The 7,500-nt window shown below is 42.1% G+C and overlaps 5 non-coding genes across 5 annotated transcripts; 4 read left to right on the forward strand and 1 right to left on the reverse strand.

The window, feature by feature from the left end:
- Window positions 1-2,404: 2,404 nt before the first annotated feature.
- Window positions 2,405-2,478, reverse strand: Trnat-ugu (transfer RNA threonine (anticodon UGU)). The gene has a single exon. It is a non-coding gene; the product is annotated as a tRNA-Thr (tRNA).
- A 603-nt stretch (window positions 2,479-3,081) lies between these two features.
- Window positions 3,082-3,155, forward strand: Trnat-ugu (transfer RNA threonine (anticodon UGU)). The gene has a single exon. It is a non-coding gene; the product is annotated as a tRNA-Thr (tRNA).
- A 399-nt stretch (window positions 3,156-3,554) lies between these two features.
- Trnat-ugu (transfer RNA threonine (anticodon UGU)) lies at window positions 3,555-3,628 on the forward strand. Its single transcript has one exon. It is a non-coding gene; the product is annotated as a tRNA-Thr (tRNA).
- A 421-nt stretch (window positions 3,629-4,049) lies between these two features.
- On the forward strand, window positions 4,050-4,123 carry Trnat-ugu (transfer RNA threonine (anticodon UGU)). The gene has a single exon. It is a non-coding gene; the product is annotated as a tRNA-Thr (tRNA).
- Window positions 4,124-4,531: 408 nt separating this feature from the next.
- On the forward strand, window positions 4,532-4,605 carry Trnat-ugu (transfer RNA threonine (anticodon UGU)). The gene has a single exon. It is a non-coding gene; the product is annotated as a tRNA-Thr (tRNA).
- The last annotated feature ends 2,895 nt before the right edge of the window (window positions 4,606-7,500 follow it).

A 7,500-nucleotide genomic window follows, 5' to 3' on the forward strand; every position in this document is an offset into this window, starting at 1 on the left:
TAAGTAACATAGACAGTAAAGTGTATTTTTCCTGCGCGAAATACGAGTGAATTTGAGTGCATGAGTGGGTATGTGTGAGGCTGTGTGTGTGTGTGTGTGCGCGCGCGCGTGAGTGCGTGCGTATGTGTGTTTGTGCACATTTGTATAAATGTAAACGTGTGTGCGCGTGTGATTGTGAGTGCTCAAGGAGTGAGAAACAAAGAGGAGAGGGGCTGGGGGGAGGGGGGGTAGGGGGCAGGGGGGGGGGATGAAGATAACGAAGGACCACACACGGTCAATCAGACAAAGGGACCAACCAGGCCATCTTGTCCTCAGACATAATAAATATACCCTGTGTAGGTAACTTGCATGTGTCGGCACCGCTGGAACATTAGCTAATGAGAGAAAGTGAGAGAGAGACAGAGACAGAGAGACAAAGACAGAGAGACAGAGAGAGACAGACAGACAGAGACGGCGACAGAGAGACAGAAAGAGAGAGAGAGACAGAAAGAGAGAGACAGAGACACAGGGAGAGAAACAGAGACAGAGAGACAGAGACAGAGAGAGACAGACAAAGAGAGAGACAGACACAGACAGACACAGACACAGAGACACAGAGACACAGACACAGAGACACAGAGACACAGACACAGACACACACACACACACACACACACACACACACACACACACACACACAGACTGACTGACAGATAGACAGGGACAGGGACGGAGACAGTGGCAGAGAGATCAGCATCAGTATCAGTAGCTCAAAGAGGGGTCACTGCGTTCGGACAAGAGAGAGAGAGAGAGAGAGAGAGAGAGAGGTGGGGGGAGTTAACATACAGAAAGAGAGACACAGAGAAGTGGGGACAGAAACAGATAAAACGAGGAAGGAAGCAAAGGGAACGAGCGAAACATACAGACAGACACAGGCAAAGAGAAGAGGGGAGAAAGAGAGGTATATTCTGACGAGCGAGCGAGAGAGAGAGGGGGGTAGAGAGAGAGAGGTGGGAGAGAGAGGGGGTATGAAAAGATAGACAGACTGACAAACAGACAGGCAGACAGAGGCAGACAAACAGACGTACAGACCGACAGACAGACACACAAACACGCAGACTGACAGACAGACAGACAGACAGACAGAGGTTCTTCCTCTGCCATAACTCTGTGAAGAATCACTGGAACGCCTTACAAATGCACACCCTATTCTACCAGTTCTTGTCGGTTGTGTGTCAAAGCCTGGGTCTCTGTATCCATTCTGTAAGTGTTGTCAGTCCATCGGTTTTTGTCGTTTGTTTATTTGTTCGCTTGCTTGTTTTTTGTTGTTGTTTTTCTTCACCACCACCACCACCACCAATAATAACAACATGTGTAGTGATGGCCTACGGGTAACGCGTCCGCCTAGGAAGCGAGAGAATCTGAGCGCGCTGGTTCGATTCACGGCTCACGGATATTTTCTCCCCAAACACTAGACCTTGAGTGGTGGTCTGGACGCTAGTCATTCGGATGAGACGATAAGCCGAGGTCCCGTGTGCAGCATGCACTTAGCGCACGTAAAAGAACCCACGGAAACAAAAGGGTTGTTCCTGGCAAAATTCTGTAGACAAATCCACTTCGATAGGAAAAGCAAATAAAACTGCACGCAGGAAAAAAAAAAAAAAAAAATGGGTGGCGCTGTAGTGTAGCGACGCGCTCTCCCTGTGGATAGCACCCCGAATTTCACACAGAGAAATATGTTGTGATAAAAAGAAATACAAATACAAACAACAACAACAAAAACAGAAACTGCTGATCAGGAATTGATAGCCTACCGTTGGTCTGTGTCAAACATTTGAATAGATAATTAGATAGAATAATTACACAAAATAAAGAAATAGCTAAATACATCAAAATAAAGTGAACGATACATAAAAATAGGTGTCCAGGGGGAGTTGAACCCCCGACCTTCTGCCTACAATGCAGACGCTCTTACCGACTGAGCAAAAGAACCAGTTAACGAAAAAGAAAGTATTCTGATAGAACAAGGCAATCCAAAAAAAAAAAAAAAAAAAGGAGAGAGAGATGACACATTATTTAACACATTCAGGTACAGTTTTCTGCCACATACCTGCCAGAGACTGAGAAAGACATGTTCATATAATTAAAATAATGTGTCTCTGATTCTGGTGAGTTAAACCGTCATACAGTACTTGTGAGAAAATTATCCATGTTCCAGATGGCTGTGATGGCGTATATGATAAACGAGAAGAAGAAGTAAATAAAAAAAGGTTTCATCAACAATAAAAGCAAATGCTGATCAGCGTTTCAAAACCTACCGTTGGTCTGTGTGAAACATTGAAAAAAAAAGAGAGAAATAAAACCTGTAGTCAAAATAGACAAATAGCTAAATACATCAAAAGAAAGAGAAAGATACGTTAAAAAAAGGCTCCAGGGGGAGTTGAACCCCCGACCTTCTGCCTACAATGCAGACGCTCTTACCGACTGAGCTATAGAGCCAGTTAACGGAACTCAAAGTATTCTGATAGAACAAGGCAAAGGAGAACATATAGCACATATAGTTTCACAACACTGAACACCATTGGCGTCCTCCAACACATGACATAGAAGAAAAAAAAATTTTCTTTGCCTGAATGCATTAATGGTGCTAACTTATTTCACCCTTTCACAGTGTCCTTTTTTGTTTCCTTTTTGTCGTTCACTTTCATTTTTTTTCCGCCTGTCACAAAAATTCACGTACCTGTCAAGGTGACCAGTTCTGTTTTTGGCTTTTTCTTTATTGTAAGAATGCCTGACATCGTCTTTTCTTTTGTCTCTTTGTATACATGTTTACTGACATTCGTGTATGTGACAAAAGTCTGCTTTCAGTTCAGTCACAGCCATCTCAAACACGAAGATTTTTTTTTAAATCAAATTCTGTATAACCGTTCTACTCATCAGAATCAGAATACCTTGACTGTGTCAGAATGAGACATTTACTCACGCGAACATGTCTCGTGCAGGTATGTGGTAGAAAACTGTAACTAATTTGTGTGTTGAACTTTACATGTTAAATATTCCTTTTTGCCTTGTTCTATCGGAATGCTTTCATTTCCGTTAATTGGCTCTATAGCTCAGTCGGTAAGAGCGTCTGCATTGTAGGCAGAAGGTCGGGGGTTCAACTCCCCTTGGAGCCTATTTTTACTTATCTTTCACTTTATTCTGATATATTTAGCAATTCGTCTATTTTGACTACATATTTTTCTCCAATGTTTCACACAGACCAACGGTAGGCTTTCAAACCATGATCAACAGTTGCTTTTATTGTTGATGAAACCTTTTTTATTTACTTCTTCTTCTCGTTTGTCATATACGCCATCACAGCCATCTGGAACATGGATAATTTTCTCACAAGTACTGTATGACCGTTTAACTCATCAGAATCAGAAAGACATTATTTTAATTTATGAACATGTCTTTCTCAGTCTCTGGCAGGTATGTGGTACAAAACTGTACCTGTATGTGTTAAATTATGTGTTATACATCTTTTTTTTGGATTACCTTATTCTATCAGAATACTTTCATTTCCGTTAACTGGCTCTATAGCTCAGTCGGTAAGAGCGTCTGCATTGTAGGCAGAAGGTCGGGGGTTCAACTCCCCCTGGAGCCTATTTTTAACGTATCCTTCTCTTTATTTTGATGTATTTAGCTATTTGCCTATTTTGGCTACAGATTTTATTTCATTCTTTTTTTCAATGTTTCACACAGCCCAACGGTAGGCTTTCAAACTATGATCAACAGTTGCTTTTGTTGTTGATGAAACCTTTTTTATTCACTTCTTCTTCTCGTTCCTTCATATTCGCCATCACAGCCATCTGAAACATGGATAATTTTCTCACGAGTACTGTATGACCGTTTAACTCATCAGAATCAGAGACACATTATTTTACATACATGAACATGTCTTTCTCAGTCCCTGGCAGGTATGTGGTAGAAAACTGTACCTGAATGTGTTGAATTATGTATTATACATCTTTTTCGTTTTGTTTTGGTTGCCTTATTCTATCAGTTTACTTTCATTTCCGTTAACTGGCTCTATAGCTCAGTCGGTAAGAGCGTCTGCATTGTAGGCAGAAGGTCGGGGGTTCAACTCCCCCTGGAGCCTATTTTTAACGTATCTTCCACTTTATTTTGATGTATTTAGAGATTTGTCTGTTTTGACTAAAGATTTTCTTCTTTTTTTCTGTGTTTCACACAGACCAACGGTAGGCTTTCAAACCCTCATCAGCAGTTGCTTTTATTGTTGATGAAACCTTTTGTTTTATTTACTTCTTCTTCTCGTTTGTCATATACGCCATCACAGCCATCTGGAACATGGATAATTTTCTCACAAGTACTGTATGACCGTTTAACTCATCAGAATCAGAAAGACACATTTACTTACATGAACATGTCTTTCTCAGTCTCTGACAGGAATGTGGTAGAAAACTGTACCTGAATGTGTTGAATTATGTGTTATACATCTTTTTTTGGATTGCCTTATTCTATCAGAATACTTTCTTTTCCGTTAACTGGCTCTATAGCTCAGTCGGTAAGAGCGTCTGCATTGTAGGCAGAAGGTCGGGGGTTCAACTCCCCCTGGAGCCTATTTTTACTTATTTTCCACTTTATTTTGGTATACTGAGGTGTTGGCTCACTTTGTTCAATCATTTTATTTCGTTTTGTATCGTTTTACACAGACCTACAGTTTGCATTCAGTCCCTGACCAGCAGTTGTTGGTGTTGGTTGTTGTGGAGTTTTTCATTCTGTGTGTCATATAAACCGAGACCCTCAAGGAATGGTCAGCGCGCTGGGTTTGTCGTTGTGGAGATCAGGCATCCGCTTCCCACTTTTTTGACAGCAGATGTGGTGTGACGTGTACGGATCAGTCCACACGCTTTGACACGTCCTTGAAACTGAAACTGAAACTGAAACTGATCAGTGCGTTGAGTTTATGCGGTGAGGCATCTGTTTCTATGTGGGTTTTGTTGTTGTTGTTGTTGTTGTTGTTTGTTTGTTTTTTTGTGTTTTTTTTTTTTTAAAATTGTTTTATCAAGCAAATGTGGACCAGTCCGCATGCTTCGACACCTTCTTTAACTTGAAACTGTTGAATTTTAATCATTTCTTTCTTTTTTTTACCAAAGGTGGGATGTTCATTCACAAGCTTGCTTTTCTGTGGCTGGCAGTAAAGCGTCAGACAGAATGGTTTTGATTCTTATGATGAATCTCTGTTATGGAGCTCCACACTGCACATGTGCAATTAGGTTGAGTATGAATGAACATTTTTTGTTGTTGTTGTTGTAAATGGCTATAAGTGGCTTTAGCTGTATGCTGTTTATGTGTTGGAAGGGAGATAAACAGAGCGAGGGAGAGAGGGAGAGATGGGGGTTGGGGGGTGCGGTGGGGGGGAGTGTTCACTCATCATTATTAAGAAAACCAAAGCACCTCATATAAAAAAAAAAAGAGGATGAAGATGCCGAGGTCAGCGATGTCAGCGGAAATAAACCTCAAACAGAAACCCCCTGTTCTTCACAGCTGAAAATGAAAACATCACTTCTACTGTTTTTGTGACCAAATAAACAAAACAACAACATTAAAAAAATAACAGCAAAACTACCTTCATTATGATAAATCAATTTATTGGGGGTCTGCCTTTCATCCATGCAGCCTGTAGAGTGTCTTAACGAGCCATGAAATCACAGCCTTTAGAGCGTCTTGACGAGCCATGAAATCACAGCCTTTAGAGTGTCTTGACGAGCCATGAAATCACAGCCTGTAGAGTGTCTTAACGAGCCATGAAATCACAGCCTTTAGAGTGTCTTGACGAGCCATGAAATCACAGCCTTTAGAGTGTCTTGACGAGCCATGAAATCACAGCCTGTAGAGTGTCTTGACGAGCCATGAAATCACAGCCTTTAGAGTGTCTTGACGAGCCATGAAATCACAGCCTTTAGAGTGTCTTGACGAGCCATGAAAATCACAGCCTTTAGAGTGTCTTGACGAGCCATGAAATCACAGCCTGTAGAGTGTCTTGACGAGCCATGAAATCACAGCCTTTAGACTGTCTTGACGAGCCATGAAATCACAGCCTGTAGAGTGTCTTGAAGAGCCATGAAATCACAGCCTTTAGAGTGTCTTGACGAGCCATGAAAATCACAGCCTTTAGAGTGTCTTGACGAGCCATGAAATCACAGCCTGTAGAGTGTCTTGACGAGCCATGAAATCACAGCCTTTAGTGTCTTGACGAGCCATGAAATCACAGCCTTTAGAGTGTCTTGACGAGCCATGAAATCACACGTTCAGAAGCAACGGTAAGATGTTTTTGTCTGTGCGACCGCAGATATGATTATCGTGATGATCCCACTTCTGTTTTCAGTATTGCACAGAAAACGAACACGACTCTTGTACACGGTTATGAAAACACCATTTCGGTGGTGGCTTTCTGGAATCTTTATAAATGCGTGTTCTCCAGTCTCCAGCATGGATGTCAGTTTGAAGAAATGCCATTTCAGTGAACTGTCTTCAGTTCAACACAGGTATATCCTCGACAGTTGTAAACGACGAGCAAGGTTCTCGTTCAATTAGGCCAACACTTGAAAAATCGTCTTTTTTGCGGAGAAGGTGGGGTTTTCGTGGCTGTCTGGATTAAAAAAAAAATGTTCTTGCACGAATCGCTTGGGTTCATTCCACCTGCCGCATCTTCCAAGAATACTCGTATCACCTGGGTTTAGAGTTTAAGAATTCCCCCCAGTCCAGTACATGGCCACTGACTGGCTACGTCGGGTATAAAGCAAAACGTCTTGACTTTGAACGTCAAGGCTGCGAAGTCAGTATTCATGGGGCAAACAGTTTTTGAAAGCGCATTCGTTCTTCATTTAGAAAAGGGTTTTGCCCGAATAAATTTCCCTTCACGCACGTTTGTCATCTGCTGCACGGAGTGAAATTTACGCTTGGTTTGTTCGGCCTGGAATTCATTGGTTTGTTCGGCCTGGACTTCATTGGTTTGTTCGGCCTGGAATTCATTGGTTCGTGCCCGCAGGGCATCCGTAACACTTGCGATCGTGCGGCAAGTATGAGGTTGACAAACTCTAACGGAGTTACTTTGTTTCGAAAAGCACGCGGGCGTGTGTGTGTGTGTGTGTGTGTGTGTGTGTGTGTGTGTGTGATTTAATTATGATTTGATTCATAATTGGCAATATCCACAATTGTTCCCCTCAAGACAGAATCAGCAGTGTTCACAACAAGGCGCGGACGTTTACTCCGCCACTTACACACAGGAGTGGAGGGAAAGAATTGTGGATATTGCCGTAGTTGTAGCAGTAGTAGTAGCAGTTGCAATTCTGTCGGGAATTACTTTTTGTAGTCGACTGCAGTACTGGACAAAAACAAAAACGCGCCGTTCGTCTTTAACAACTGCTGGATGTACGAAATAAAGTCCAGCAAAATCCCTGGACTAAATTCCAGCCTTTTCAGTCTGCGTTTAGACTCGGACAAGGCTTTAAG

This window comes from Babylonia areolata, chromosome 2, assembly GCF_041734735.1.
Source record: "Babylonia areolata isolate BAREFJ2019XMU chromosome 2, ASM4173473v1, whole genome shotgun sequence".
NCBI classification, from domain to species: Eukaryota; Metazoa; Mollusca; class Gastropoda; order Neogastropoda; family Buccinidae; genus Babylonia; species Babylonia areolata.